The following is a 16,758-nucleotide window of genomic DNA, read 5'->3' on the forward strand; positions in this document are numbered from 1 at the left end:
CATAGGGAGGCAGAAGTGGAATAAATATTGGGTGATAGAGCAAATGGAACGAGGGGAGCGCTGTCTCAGTGGGTACGGGAGAGATGCTGCAGTCAAACCTCATTATATACAGTACACACTGTATATATTTCACTGGTAATTAGGCAGCAGGCGGTGGCTGTATGGTGAGAAGCTGTGTATAATATTAGACGACAAAATACCCTGTCTAGATGTGAGTTAATCCGTCGTCTCAAGTTCAACAGGTTTATACAGGAAGTAGTCGGGTTGAGATGTAGGAAGGGGACAGAAAATACTTCACAGAGCCCATCGAGACGCTGTGATTGTGATTTTGAGCCATATGAAAAAAAACTGATTTGATTAGGAATAGGAAAAGCCAAGTCCAGATTCAAGTATACCTACATTATATGAAAGTGCTATTATATTTAAAGTGGCTCGTTTCAGCCAAAACTGTATTGAATGATAAAAACAGGTGAATTTGATAGTTTTGCAGGAAGTTAACAGCTAAAACGTCAGTTAATGTAACGTTAAACTGAATATAAAAACCAACAAATGTGGATTAATATCATGTGGTGTGATTAGAAGTGAGACCAGAGATGAATCCATATTCTCTGCTGCTGTTTCCGTGGTCAAGAATGAACTGAACTCTCTTCCGCAAAGTCTTTAAAGTGCCAAGAAATAACAGAGAAAACTGTGGTGGTCCCAGACGGCTTAAAGATCGACACAAAACAAACTACAGTGGCCTTCTTTACACGGTTACTCGAGACCGATTCTCTTCAATCGGAGAAAAACTGCAGCACCATCTCATAAAGGCTGGCTCGACGATGTAACGGCGCAGCTCAAACTCTTCGTTCAACCGGTGGAGGTTTTTATAAGATCTGCAGCGATGGAAAGCAGCCAACTTAATATATTGAAGTATTTGACTCATACTCATTTCTGTTTTTGCCCGCTTCTACTCCAGTGCATGTACTTCACAGGTTCAGTTAAGTGTTTCATTGCAGATTGAGATTATTACCAGAAAATATAATCGAACATTTTCATTAATCAAGTAACGAGGCAGTATTTGAATTTTCATTAGCAGGTCAGACATGAAAATGCTGCTCAACAATCAATGCATCATAATTATATTCCAATAACAGAATACTTATTACTATTCTGAACTTGTCCTTTGCCCACCAACAGCTGTCTCTAGCAGTGGGATGTGGTCACGGATGTGAGGCCAGCTGTATGACGTCAACGCTCAGTTCTTCAAACTCTGTCGATCGTTTTGGTTGATTTTTAAAAGCTTTTTAAAATTCTTACGTGAAGCAACTCGGGAGTCGAAGATCTGAGAACTGAGAATCCGCCGCTGAAGCTCCGTCTAAGGTTTTCCGCTCTATACGTCCAGGTACCCGGAAACATTCGATAGTTGAGATAAAACCACCAAAATGTTATGAACACAAAAATAGCTCTTCATTCCTTTTTGAACGTCTCTGCCATCCACCCGTCCATTTGTCCATCCATCCATCCAGCCAGATGAGCCAAAACAAAGTAGGAAGGTACTTTGTTTCCCAAGTCCAAGTTCCTCATTATTTTCTATTTCTTTAATGATTCACATCCTCAAGCACACACGGACACACACACACACACACACACGCATATAAAGAGGTATGTTTTTGCCATGAAGAGAAACCATTTGCTCATTTTGATGGAGGCCTAAAAGAGAGGTTGAGCTGTCTAAGTGGATTTTTCATTACTAAATGTAATAGGGCAAAGAAAATTACAGCTGCTGCAGCAGGAGGGGTATTAGGACTGCTCACGTACTTTTTACATTGATATTTGTAATGACCAAAGAGGTACAGTGCAGCTGTATATGAGCATTAGAGAAATTAGCACAGTGCTCTCTCTCCTGTGTGTGTGCTCTGGCCCTCCTGTCTCAGTCTCCTCCACTCGCCTGCTATCTGCAATTTGGAAAGGTACATCCAAACTCACGGGGGAATGAAAAAGCATATTTTTTTTCCCCTCCTGCTGCCGCTCCAGACTGAGACAGAAGTGGAAGGCTAGTACAGAGGAAATAATATTGCAAATGGAAAGCTATTAGGGTGGTCGAGCACTTTCTCATGCTGCCACCGAAATATGTAATTTATCATGTGCTGCCGCATGACAAACTTTTAAAGACTCAAAGAATTGTCATTTCCTTTCAAGACTGTTCAGTCCAGTATTTCAGGCCTGCAGTGCACACATATGACATTTCTGAGGAAATGATGAAGGTCAAGAGCTTCATTAAAAATGTTTGTTTTGTGTTTCCGCTGCACTGTATCCACCATCCCATCAATTAGTAGTCTGGAACTAAAAGCCTAAAATGAAATGGCTCTGTCACAGTAAAAGTCCTGTGTTGAACGTCGTACTTAAGGGTTAAGTTTACCAAAGGTTTAGTACAAGAGTGTCACCTAAAATACCTAAAATATCAACCATAGAATCTGAAATGACCCTACATCAATAGATTTATATAATCATTAATTATATTCATTCAAGCAGCATTGGAATGTCATTGATATTCAGGATGGGGTCACTTTTATCTAATTTATATATTGTTGGTGGTTATCTATCGAAAAATACATCATATTATATGTTTATGTTAAAGTTAGCGCATTAGTTAATAAAGATGTCATGTGAATGCAGAAGTAAAATACAGTTTCCCTCTAAAAACATCGTGGAGTGGAGGTAAAAATTATTGTAAGTATTCTCAAAATTGTACTTTTAGTATCTGGTCTTAAGCTTACAGCTGCGTCACATCATCTTCAACAGCTGTTAAACATTTAACAGGACATCAGAAATCAATCCTCCAGCTGCAAAACAACAGCTGTATAGGCGCCTGGTTTAAGTCTTAAAACAATGAACATGCTCCATCCTCTACAGCAGGAAGACTGCAGAGGCAGAGGGGGTTGTTTAGTTGAAGATGTTAGTCTTCGTCTCTCTGACTCATCGATCCTTTATCTGACTGAGGCTTGTGCAATCTACAATTTGACGCCCTGACTGTGATCTCAAATGTGCTGCGAGTTGATAAATCCATGACACTGTCCGTGGAGCCGGAGGAGCAGGAGGAGCCCACCCGTCTATTAGTTTCATCTCCGATCTATAATATTCTCCAAACCACTTGCTAGAAATTCTCAGGTCAATACTTTATTGTAGCCTATATACTCAAGTGTCACCTTCACAGCCAAAATGACAAGTGGCAACTTGTAGCTCCCCAAGATTGAGAGGATCATAGAGACTAACCCTGTAGCATGCCTCTGATCTTCCTTTAATATCTCTGTGATCGTTCAGTAGAGTCTGTGCTGCGGAAAATAAACCCCAGACCGAGCCGCTTCTGTTACAAACTCTTCATACATTTCTTATTTAGCAGATACTGATATCATGTTTATAATGCACATGTGTTAACATTGTGTGGACAATCCCGTGCAGATGTCAGGCGCTGTGAGTCTCTTTGAGTGTTACTGATTTGAATGGAAGCCATCCCCCCTCTCTCTCTCTCTCTCTCACTCATTTTTTACTTTAAGAGCCTTGAAAAAACTGTCAAACTTTGCTTTGAACAGTCATCATAACCTCCTAAAAATATAGATGAAACAGCAAAGTTTTGCCACTCTGTCGCTGGTCAGACGGAGCCAGTGAAACAGACCCTGCACACTCTCACAGTGGGTGACTTGTACGACAACACCATTATCCTACCTTTGATTTAAAATTAAGAAATAAAGCCCCTATAGCCAAAACATATGTACAGTCAAATATGAAAAAGGCCGTGATGATTTTGAGGATATAAATTAGGGCGAAACTATTATATTATTCGACCTCCTACTGATGGCTCGGGTCAACGAACGTTAACTAGGCTTAATGGGAAAGCCTATTAAAAACTCGGTGAGGCAACTCTGAAAGAGTACAGACGAGCGATTGACAGGCCCACAATACGGCCGGCCTTTCTCTACGTCCTGCTCTCACACTGCCAAGTCATTACTACCATTTGAATACGAGCGAGATGCACTTGAGAAGCAGGCCTTAGAAGAAAGGAAAGCAAAAGGTACCTTATAAAGAGACGAGTGAGTGATTTTGCTGTGACAAGGAAGAGAATGGATCGCTCCCCCCCACTTGTCCTTTCTTTCTCCACGGAGACGAGAAAGCCTGACAAGCCGGCCATTAGGGAGGTAATTTGAAAAGCTGCGCAGAGTGCTTTCGCTGCGCCCTTACACCTCTTGAACATCATGAAGCCTTGTTCTGTACCCCTAGTTAATATTAGGCTGGCTTGAAAAGACTACAGACTAACAGGTCAGCGTGGCTCTTTGAACTTTGCGTCAGTCAATCAGTTGTCAGCCAGATGTTTAGGGGTCGCACCCCGCCATCCAATCCCTGCTATGTTTTATTCATTAAGGAGATCGGTGGCGGTTGATCTTTTGGCGGTCGGACCACACTTTTCGGTGAAAATGTGACCACAGTCGTATACGTCGCCGAGGCGGTAATTCATGAGTGCGTGCAGCTGTTTGTGTGTGTGAGTTAATGTCTTTAATTCACAAGGCAGGATATGAGACGGAAAGGTCACCATCGGGGAAACCATTGGGAGAAGAAGAAGGAATTAAGGGGGAAATGAGCTCCGGCAGAGGAGATTAGGAGGTATGTGGGTTAAATGGAGACAGAAAGACAAAACACGCCGAATAAAGAGAAGGATGTCGTGGTTTAGCCCTCGTCGGAGAGGAAATGTTTTTAACGCACATTTGCACAGACAGGACGGGCAGAGAAGTAAAGGTTGAAGTGACAGACCTGTCATCACACACACACACACACACACACACACACACACACACACTGAGAGATTGCAATCTGTTGGGTAACTGCCTGTGTTGTTGCAGCAGTGAATGCCATACAGGAGAAAAACCTCCCGTTGTCTTGAAAAGAAAAAGGACAGCATTCAGTGCTTGAAGGCCGCGGGCATACACAACCTACCATCCAGCTTCTGCTCCTCGGATTTTGTCTCGTTACTTCTGCTTTTATCTCGTCTGCATCTTTCTCTCACTTGTCCTTCTTTCTTTTTTTTATTTTTATTGACTCTTGCTCTCTCCTCTTAAGTCTCGCTATTAGTCCATTAAACTGGACGTTCTTTGCATTTTCTGCGATTTTCATAGACAGGACACATCATAATGACGGCAAACTTCCTCTTTTTCCTCCACATTGCTTTAAAAATGAGGAGAAAGATCACATTGTTTACATAACTGCATTTCTTTTTGACTCTAAGAATGAATTTGCTCGTATTATATCCATAAACCAACTATTGTACTGTGTGTCGTTGTGTTTGAAAATACTGAAATTGTTTGCTGAACTTGACCAGCAGCAGTTATCTGTGTAGGGAGCGAATGATTCATAACAGCTGTGTTAGCAACAGGAATCAAATCATCTAAAAATACAAACATAAGGCATTTGTCAGAATGACATTGTGTGAATGACACTTTAAAAATGCATGCCGGTTTCTTATCGGTGTGTCTTCTTTAACCATATGTCTCATCGGGTTATTTAAAGACAGCATCAGGTGAGAGCTCTGCTGATTTCATGCACATAACACAGGATATTAAACATGCAGGGGGAGGAGTGCAGAATACGAGAAGGAAAGAGGAAGAGAGGTTTGCAGGGTAGTCATAGAAAAGGTGCCGTCCTGCTGATGACACCCTGCTAGATATCTTCAATGAACCTTTCTGCAAACCACAGATATGTTCAAATGTGTACATGTCATATAGTCTATGTACTGTATTATCATGTGTACAATACATGTCACATCACGCTCACATTACATGGTTTAGTAGCTGACTTTTATGTCTGTAGTTAGAGGTGACAATGGTGGGATAACAGGCGTTTCAACATTTCTAAGAGTGACACCACCGGATACTTTTAAGGAGACAGCAGGACAGATTCCAGCCGTGTTTGTTTGTGTCGTGACCAAAACAGGTATTTTCAAGCCTGAACATGATGTTTTCTGAACCAGTACAAAGTGGTTTTAGTACCTTTACCTAACCAGAGAGCAAGCACACCATTGTGACGTGACAAAAAAATTATAATTCAACTCAATGAAAGGTAAAGTTGCAACACAAAGAAATGTTAAGCTGTAACTTACCTTTGATATTGCATAAATGCGACTGAGCTTCAGCAGCCTATACTGAACACATAGCAGGTGTGTAGTGATATGGTACCTGACCCCATTTATACACATACACACAGACAGACTCTCTCAGGGCCTGGCTTTGCTGTTAAGAGCCGTTGTTGCCATGCAGAGATGTTTCTATTTTACGGTGACTGACAAGAAAATGTGTGAGAAGCCCCGCGGACCAGCTCCAAATAGTGTTTTCCACTCCGGTCTCTTCGGATCTTTTCTTAGATTGTGGGCTTATTATTTGGCGCTGGTCGGGTGCTAACGCTGCCTCTTTTTTTTTCCTGCGTCTTAGCTTTTTTTTTTTTTTTTTACCTACGTTTATGAAATGAGGGTTATGGGTTCAACATGTTTGCTTTTACTGTAAGTTGTTTTCTCTCTCTGTCTTTGTCTCACAAACACACACACACAGCTAAATAAGAACCGGGGGGAAAGCAGGGTTATGTTGTCTGCGGAGGGACAATTACACAAACAATCAAAATTAGTCATTCATTTATGCACACTCACACACATGAGACACAAGTCTTGGATGTCTGTTGGGACATTATCAAGTCTTATTAATGGACTTGATCAGAAATGGTCCAGCTGCCTGCTAACTGTTGCTTGTCCATTAGAATGCATTATCACACTCTTGCAAATGTCTTGCCTTGTAACCATCTCTGTTTTTCGACTGACGCGATGCCGCCTAATTGTACTTTACCGAGCTCGCCGCGATGTTAAAAATGCTTCAATCTAGCGTCTAGTGGATAATTTATTCAATTTTAACATTAAGAGTAGTGGTTAGGTAATTTTCTTTTTCTTCAACAGCGAACAAAGAGGATGCAAGTAAATAATTGTCGTTCATTATTTCTGCTTCCTGGGCTTGGCTGCAGTTTTACGTCAGGCTTTTCAAGACAAGCCTTCAGTCTCAGTTTTTGAACAAACCTGGACGAAGATGAAACGACTGCATTGTCTGCTCCAAATGAACACTCTCTGTCTCACGGTCCTGTAATTAGTTACAGTAAACAGATGTAACGTCGGCGTCTCCACGCTCATTCGTAGTCCCCTTTTTATCTTCTCGCTGCCCCTCACAATCACCTCCTCATCCTCACGCTGAAGCCTGCTGCTCTCAAGCTACTCAATTCAATCATCTGCTCCTGAGGAAAACTGAGATGCCTCCCACTCTGGAATCCAATTTGATGAGACTAAATACAACAGTGGAAGAGGGGGGTGGGAGGGAGAGGATGAGGAGGGGGATGGAGGAAATTATAAGGCGATATAACAAGGATGGACAGAGGATGGAGAGTGTGTGGACGAAGCTGAGAGGAGGCTGGTGGAGGGTCTTAAACGCACCATGAATATACCAGTGTCATCGTCTATATCTCTTATTCATATGCTTTATTCTTCGACGCACTTCTTGTACGAAATGTGCTACTTCACATACATATAAGTGAAGACTTGATTTGTTGGTTGCTTCAAGAAAATAAAGTATTGAAAATCTAAAACACAGTTTGCTAACTTGCAGTTTCAATCCCAGATTTACTGGAATGACCAACGATTCGATCCCAGGAGCAGGTTTCACCAAGAGAGATTGAAATCTGAATTAATCCATCGTACAAATCTAAAGTTCTGCCAATTTGTCATGATTTCTGGTCACACTGACATTTTTCAAATTAAAAAAAACACAGCTGTCAAAGCAACTGCTCCAAAAAACATGGAAAAACATGTGACTGTTAAAGGAAATGTTACCAGGACAGTCAGGCAAAGTACAAAACCATCCAGCAGCATGAAATCTCAGCAGAGTGCAGACCTGAGACGCTGCGTTGTTTCTGTCAGCACTTACTGACTGATAACTCATATTTTGACAGATATTCGATTGTGATATGAGTCACAATTTAAAAGGAATCATAATTGTTGCATCAGAATGTTCATTTTCTCTTAAAACACTATCAAAATCGTATGCCAGAACATCTCTGCAGCACCACCATTACTTCTTTATAATGTCACACATTTACCTTCATCACATTTTCCACAATTTAAATATCGCATTGGCCGCCGTGTGATTTTAATTATATTTTGATTGATCGCGCAGCTCTAGTTTCAGTGGACAAATAAAAACAACTGATGTCTTCACTGCTGCATATTCCCAGTCCCCTCTCCATTACTCGCTCTAAACATTTTGAACCAGAAGAGATGTTTTTCTTTTCTTCGTTCTTCTCTTTGTGAAACAATATTAAGTCTCAGGAAAGTGCTAACTACTTCTAATTTAACATAATATGGTTCTTATTCAGTGAGGCCTCTTGTTGATAGATGTTTCCGGTCACGATCATACCAAACATGTTTGTTTGTGTCAATCAAAAGCAAACTATGATGCATGTGAGCGGAGAATGTATACTGAGGATCGTCTTTAAGATGTTTTCATCACGTAAAATATGTCAGTGTTTCCTCCTTTCTGATGATTTTGGATATTTTAGCGATATCTGATGTATTTTTCGTCTCTGTGTTCTGACTGATTGACTTCTTATCACACACATGCACAAAAAAGACCAAAAATTAATAAAAACGTGTATTGAAATGCCATTCATATATGTTACATTATACTTTACACAAGTAACAATCACAAAACAAACAGCGAAAAATGAGCTTGATTGAAAAATTAAACATAATCTATGACGCAGGTGTGAATCAACAGGTGTTACTCTTTTCAGTGACACCGATTTATTCTCGTACTCCTTAGTTTCATCCAATTATAGATTACAGATATATTAATATTGTTATTAAAGGGCAACAACACCTGTATATTATAATGTTATCAGTGAATACATACATACATAGTGTTTACTAAATAACGTAAGCTCGACAGCAGTTAACCCCACACACAGTTTCATCATTTCTCAGTCACATCCTGTATTCTAACTCCTACTTTATATCCCAACGTCACTGTGTCTGATTAACAAAAAGTATTTCAGTGTCTATAAATATCACATGACACATGTTTATTTTCCCTCCTGACACACATAATGATGTGATGTGTATTCACTGCTTTCTGTCTTTACGCACACACACACCCTCCCACACAACCTACCCTCATTTACTAATATCATTATCTGCATCAAGGCTGTTTTAACCAGTTTTTCTCTTTTTTTTCTCTCTCTCTCTCTCTCATTGAGAGCTTTCATTAGGTTTCTGTTGCCATGCAGACTCACCCTTTCTCGTTTATTTATTTTTTTTGTTTTGTTATCGTGCTATGTTGTCTGTTACAGACTGCTCCAGGTTTTTTCTCCGGCCTCTCCTGAACAGTTAGCCGTCTCTCCTTACTTATTTCTACATGACGCACAAAGAAACACGTCGAGGTAAGATACAGTGGACACGTGACATTTTGTTTTAAAAGCTTTTTTTTTTTAAGTATCAGCCGTCTATTGTCATATCAGAAGGAATATATGTTAATCTGGTGCTGCTGATGATCAGGACTGCACCGTCCGCTGCTCTGGAACACACTTCTCAGAAGAAGCCTGATTTAAAGCAGCATTTACTGCTATTGAAAAGCAATGTTCATGTAATCTATTCTTTCTAACCTCCATGATTGTACTTTTCTCATTTGTCGCTCTTTCAGCTGCAAATTCTTGTTCTTTTGTTCCCTGTCTGAAGCAGCTTCTCATTATCTGCTATGGGCTTATAGTGCTCGATTTAAAGCTATTCTATTTCTATGCATCAATTTTTCATCCATTTAAGCAAAGGAATAAGAAAATACATAAACAATAACATTGTTTATTCCACAGAAAATAAAAACCCACCTATGTTTTTTAAAGTAGCTCTCTTCTTCTCTTGATCCCATGTTACACTTTCTATATGCATATTCATCGCCTGGTCATTCAGATTGCTCTCAGTCCTGCTCGTGTTCAGATGGTGTTTCCAGGCTGATCCGATGAACTGCACCAGCCCTTGACACGGGCCTGATGCACAGTTTAGCTTACAGCTAAGATGCATCCCCTCATCGCGAGGACGTCCTAATGCATCCTCAAGGGCCCTCCACCTGCTCTCTACCGCCTTGGTCGTCATGGAGATCTATCTAATTCAGCGAACGATAGGGTTAAATAAGTACACGTTCAGAGGAGCAAGAACAGCAGCAAAACATGTAAACACTTGTTGGATGCCTGGAACAACGGACGGCATGAAGTAGAGGGACTAGACGTGGTGCTTTGATATGCTTTTAAAACTCACATCCTTCCCCTCCTCCACTCCAAAAAAAAAAAAAAAAGCTATCTTTTCGTTTGTGGAGGGACACTAAATGGGATCTGAATTGATGGAAAGATGGGCAGAAGAGCTGGTGGAGGGATGGTGCGAATGTAAAGCCTGAATAGAATTAAAAAATTAAACAGCACTTGATATTCTTCAGGCCCCAGGGGCCATTAGGGGAGCGGCATGCTTGCTAAATTAGAGTAATGAGGAGTTTGGTACCCAGCTAGCTGCATGAAAAAAGGGGCAGAAGAAAAGGAAGGAGTGTTGGGTTTGGACAGAAAAACACATGCTTCTTTGAATCAGAGGGAAAAATCACCAGATTTCAATCACACATATCTAATTGCCTCTATAGGTTCAGGAACAGTCCTCTGATGAGTTTGTGTGCAGAATACATGTGAAACACTCAGCTTTTCAAAGGCACAGGGGGGTAAACAGAGCAGGGAGAGGTGGGAGAGGGGTGTCGGCGATAAGACGAAGAAGGAAGTGAGAGATTGAGAGAAAGAAAGAAGGGAAGAAAGAGAGGGAGAAATGTGAATCACACACTGCTGCTCTGATCGCAGCATGTGTTCATCTCTGTCCCAGCCAGACCCCCCGCCTGGCCTCCGGAGAATTCATCTGTGCGCGCGTGAGTGTGTGTGTGTGTGTGTGTGTGTGTGTGTGTTTGACTGACACAGAAAGAGCGTGCATCGGTCAGAAAGCGTATGCGCGTCGGTGTGTTTTCATACGTGCATGCGTGCGTGTCTGTGTGAGCTCTCGCAGCAGGGGTGAAAGCAGATGGGATGAAGGGCACATGTGGCTAAACACACATTTAGTCATAAAACAGTTGCTCGGCGGAGGTTTTTCTCAGAACCCGCCACGAGCGTGTGTTGTCGAAGGCATTATTCGTCAGAACAAACAGCTTCTCCTCAATGCAACCTGATCCAAACCAGTATCACTTCGGCTCCGACTGGAAAAGATTTAAAGTGTGGCTTACCAAAAAAACAATGTGCAGTGCCTTGAGCCACGTGAGGCTGGTGTTGAACAGATTCTCCTTTTTTTTAATCACAAAATCTTGTTCACAAAACACCGACATCTAATTCACATGGGCACGCTGACAGGCGGCAAAAAGTTTGATCATGCGAATACAGAAACACAGACAGTCCTCCTTCTGCGGTACATACAAATATTCATTGTACAACATGTTTCGGACCATTTGTAACCCTATCATACTGATGCACGGGTCTTAGACGATACGCTTCCTTCACCAGAGTCAGAAGAGAATATTGTACCACTCTCAACTCTGTACAGAAGGTAGCTGGCTAGCTTAGTTTAGCTGTAACAACTAGAAACAGAGGGAAACATCTAGCTCTAACAGAATCCACTAGCCAGCACCTCTAAAGTTTACTTAAAAACGATTGAAACTGAAGTGTGAAACGGACGACTTGCTGGTTTTGCAGGGAACCAGTCACAAGGCGAGGTTTACACTTGAGAAGTGGTCCCTTTAAACAGATGAAGCAAACATGATCTGATGTTATTTGGATGAAACGTTCACCCAAAAATGAAAATTCTGTTATTCTCTACCTACTAAAAATATATTCTGCTGTTTTTATGAAATGTTATGAAACTTGAGCAAACTCTCCGTCAACATCGGGGCGAATAGATAATGACTGAATTTGTATTTTTGGACGACAGAGCCAGTCCGGCGGTTTACCTTCATTTTAGTCTTCATGCTAAGCTAAGCTAACCGTCTGCTGAACCTCCTGGGGATGTACATTGAGATGGTGACATCTTACAAGTACCTGGGAGTTCGCCTGAACAATAAACTGGACTGGACTGATTACACTGCAGCTACATATGGAAAGGTCAGAACAGACTGTACCTGCTGAGGAAGCTCAGGTCCTTTGGAGTGCAGGGGGCACTGACTCTGTGGTGGCAGCAGACAGAAGGAGACTTGATAAACTTATCAAGAAGGCCAGCTCCACCCTGGGATGCCCTCTTGAATCAGTGCAGGTGGTGGTAGAGAGCAGGATGATGGACAAGCTGTCATTGCTGCTGATGCAGGAGTCCCGCCCCCTGCAGGTCACTCTCACAGCACTGGGCAGCTCCTTCAGCAACAGACTGATACACCCCAAGTGTGTGAAGGAGACGTATCGCAGGTCCTTCCTTCCTGCTGCTGTCAGACTGTACAACCAGCACTGCTCCATGTAGACCTCACCCTGCACTCTGCACTGTGCAATAACTCTGTACAAACTCATTTCATCACCCATATTTATTATACATATTTAAAATCTGTATATAAAAATTACTGTCCATTCTTGCATTCTCTATATCATGTAAATTTGTATATACGTCGATTCGATTGTATTTTCTTTCCTTTATAATTATATTGTGTATTATATATTGTCTATTTTGCTATTGCTCTTGTTCTTGTAAAATTCTGCTGCTGCGACAAACAAATTTCCCCGTCTGCGGGACTTAAAAGGATTTCTGATTCTGATTTTGATTCTGGCAGTAGCTTCATCGGTGTGGATCCCGTCATCTAGCTCTGAGTGGGAAAAAAAAAAAACAGGAAGTGAATTTCCCCAAATTAAAACCAAATGATCCTGTTATTCTTCATCAAACAGTTGAAGTGATGCTACCAGCGGTCAGCTGGAAGCCATGAGGATGTATGAGAGACAAAAGCAACGAACGCCCGACCTCTAACCGCTCCAACCGACTGAAGACGAGCAGGTTAATTATAACTCTAAATTGCTGTAGGTGTGAAGAGACAGTGTGAATGTGTAAGACTTGTGATAGGCAGGCGGTCTATAGAGCGTGTTCGCCTTGAGCTTAATGTGTGCAGGGAGAGAGCCCATGATGGACAGAGGGTGTAGGTACCGAAGATAATGAATGTATAAGTAGTGGAATATAACGAAGTACATCTACTTAAGTGCTGTACCTTTGCAGTATAATTTTGCGCCACAGTTCAGAGGTGAATAATTCACTTCAGCTCACTGGTTGACAGCTTTAACTAATGTTACCTTAGAAATACTGATTTTTTTATATACAGGATATATGAACTGTTTATGTTTGTCTCTCTATATATTTTCTGTGACAGCAAAATTCTTCTATTAAAGAGAAAAAAGATTGAATCAGACTCTGAATCAGATCTGAATGCTTCCCCCTCCGCTTAACATAATAGTGTCTGATTTATTCGATCAGTTTTGAACAAACCCAAAAGCAAACAGCTATAGATATCAAACATTATCAGGTTTTTTTCTTTTATGGATTTGAATTCTGTCTGCTGTGTTTTCAGAATATCAATAGAAGCGGAGAAGAAAGAGAAAACAGTGCCATGAGAGGATGAAGTGCAGTATGAGTTTCTGGAGCTGAAAAGGTTTCGTACAGTGTGTTGGATTTAAAACGAAACACACTGTTTATCTAGTTATAGTCCAGCTTTATTGAATAGGATGACAACTTTTTAAATACACTGCCCATCGGGTGTCAGCGGCCGATGGTTTGATTTCAACCTGTGGCCGTCTGCTGCATGTGATCCCCTGTCACTCTTCACCTCTCCTATCAAAAACAGCCATGACGAAGGCTATATACAAATACAGTATATATGTTAGAGTGTCAACAATGAAAGCAGGTTATTACGACACAAAGTTCGGTTTCTTGTTAGGCCTCTAGTGGCTATAGTAATTATTACAGTTGCAAAGGAGGAAGCGAGGAGCAGGTTAATGCCTGAAATTAGGTCTTTGGTAAATAAAAGCTTAAGACATCGTCCCATTCTTGTATGTTGACATTAAATGCATCAGTATATACCAGAGGTACGGACTCAAGTCAGACTCGAGTCATGAGTTTGATGACTTTAGACTCAACTTGACGAAATGTAAAAAGACTTGCAACTCCACTTGGACTTGAACATCAATGACTGACTTGTGACTTGACTTGGACTCGAGCCTTTTGAATTGACAAAGACTTGCTACTTTCCCCAAAACCCAAAGATCCAAATTATGTTTTTAAGGAACGCTCTGTATCTTCTTTGTGTATATGTGTGCGTCTGTGCCTGTATGTGCTGTCGGCACAACATCCAATCAAATTAGATCTACGTTGTTTTGATCAGACAGCATCCATTCAATCAAATTGCAGGACAACCAATGAAGAAGAACTTTCAAACGTGCCAGTTATATAAAATGATACCAAAGATGTTGTTGACCACCTTGTATTTTTTATACCCGAATGAAACTAATTGCAGTATGCAAAACATGCGGGTGGAAGATTTCAGACCGAGACGCAACAACTTCCAACTTCGTTCGACATTTGAAGTTGCACAAAGAACGGTAAGTTTTGAATGAAAGCTAATGTTTAATGACTGAGTTAAATCAATCAGGCTGTAAACTCACCGTTAACGTTTGCAAACACGGTAATCTGTGGTTCTACTGCAAGTTCATTCCATTATTCATACTTTTGTTATGTCATTTTTTTTAAGCAGGGTTGTATGAGGTACATATACATAACGTTAGTCAATGTATCACACACTAAACGGCAGTAAGCAGCAACGTGCATTTTATTCACCTACAAAAAGACAAACCTAATAAAATCAAGGTCAGTTTAAATGTACACTATACTAAGAATATGTGTACCGTTTTAGCTTGCTGCCAGGTGGACTTCTCCGACAGGAAAACAAAGTTATACTGCTCGTTGTTCTCACTCTCCATTGACAAAACCAGCAAGTTTAACTCGCAATACACCAGAGTTGCTGGTCTACTTGCTGCAAGGTAAAAGTGCTGGTGGGCTGGAGACATAGTGGATTAACAAGCGATATAACTGCAGTTTCTTGACAGAATGGGCTGTCCTGACAGCAAAGTAAGGCAATGTAAATATTCTCTATATGGCTTACTCTTAAACTGACACTGATTTTATTAAGTTTGCCTCTTTTAGCCGGCTTAAATATGTTTAGCTGCTGACCGCGTCCACAGCAATGTAAAGCCTACTTGACAAATCCCCGAACTATCCCTTCAACACGAAATAAGTTTTAGATTTTAAGATTGATATTAATATTATGAGTGGAGCAGTAGTTTCAATAAAATTCATTTGTGGCTATAAGGGATTTGCTGACATCTGTTTAACAGATTTGAAGAATACCAGATGAACAAAAGCATCACAAGTGAACCACAACAGCCGTCAATCTCACAATTCCTGGACAATCACGTCGGGCATTACAGCGTGAGTCATCCACAGCAGAAAGCTATCGCCAATGCAATACTGTCAGACTTGATTATTGATTGCAACTTGCCCCCGTCTATTGTGGAAAACAAGAGTTTTCGGCACTTTCTGACAGTACTTGACAGCAAGTACAGCCCAGTGTGTTGCAGAACACTGACTTTAAAAACAGAGAACCTCGCTGGAGAGAGCCGTTTGAAATTAAAAACTCAATTGAGCCAAACTGACTGTGTTTCAGTCACTGTGGACATTTGGTCTGACCGAAAGACGAGGGGATTCCTCTGTGTCACTGTGCACTGGACAGAGAAAGAGGCAGAGAGGATACAGCTAAAGTCCAATCTATTGGCCTGTGAGTGCCTCAAAGGCTCACGCACAGCTGAAAGAATCTGTGATCAGTTGGAGGCAATATGTGATGAATACAACATTAAAGATAAACTGGACCACATTATTAGTGACAATGCTGCTAGCATGCAAAAAGCAAGAGGATGACGATGACGGAGATCGTCTTGATGACCCTGAGCTCTGGTGGGACTTTACCCTGGAAGATCAGCAAACAGTAGATGTTGCTATGGCGAAGAAACAGCGCTTGCGGTGTTGAAAGAATAAGACGTGGTATCTCCTTCTCTTTCAAAGTTATCAAAACTCAGCTCAAACTCAATTTGGGGAAAAGAAAGGCTTCTCTGCTGCAGTCAACACAAGATGGAACTCAACACGGAGGCAAGTGAAGGCACTTCTCCAGTGCAATCATCTAAAGCTCTGTGCTACGCTACCTCGACATAGCCGAAGGACAGAACGCCCTTTTGTTCTTGGCATTTAACATGAAAACTCTTCCTTCACTGTTCCGAGTGGCCATTAGAGTCTTGGCATTGCCCGCCTCCAGTTCTCCAGTGGAGCGAGTTTTCAGCCATGGTGGCATCATACTACGTCTACATCGTTCACAAATGGCTGACAGACTTTTGGCCAATTTGGTCTTTTGCAAATGCAATGCAGCATAGGGCCCTGACATATAAAAAGCACAACCCTGTTCATTGTTATGTTCATGTATGTGTTATGTTTCTCACATGTACACACACATGCACACATACACACACAGACAATATGAGATGAGATAAGTACAGGACAGGACAGAAACTGCTGTTGAACTAGTTAAAATGCAATATGCCGTGGAAATACAATGTTAGCACTTTTGTACAAAG

This window comes from Sparus aurata, chromosome 5, assembly GCF_900880675.1.
Source record: "Sparus aurata chromosome 5, fSpaAur1.1, whole genome shotgun sequence".
Taxonomy (NCBI): Eukaryota; Metazoa; Chordata; class Actinopteri; order Spariformes; family Sparidae; genus Sparus; species Sparus aurata.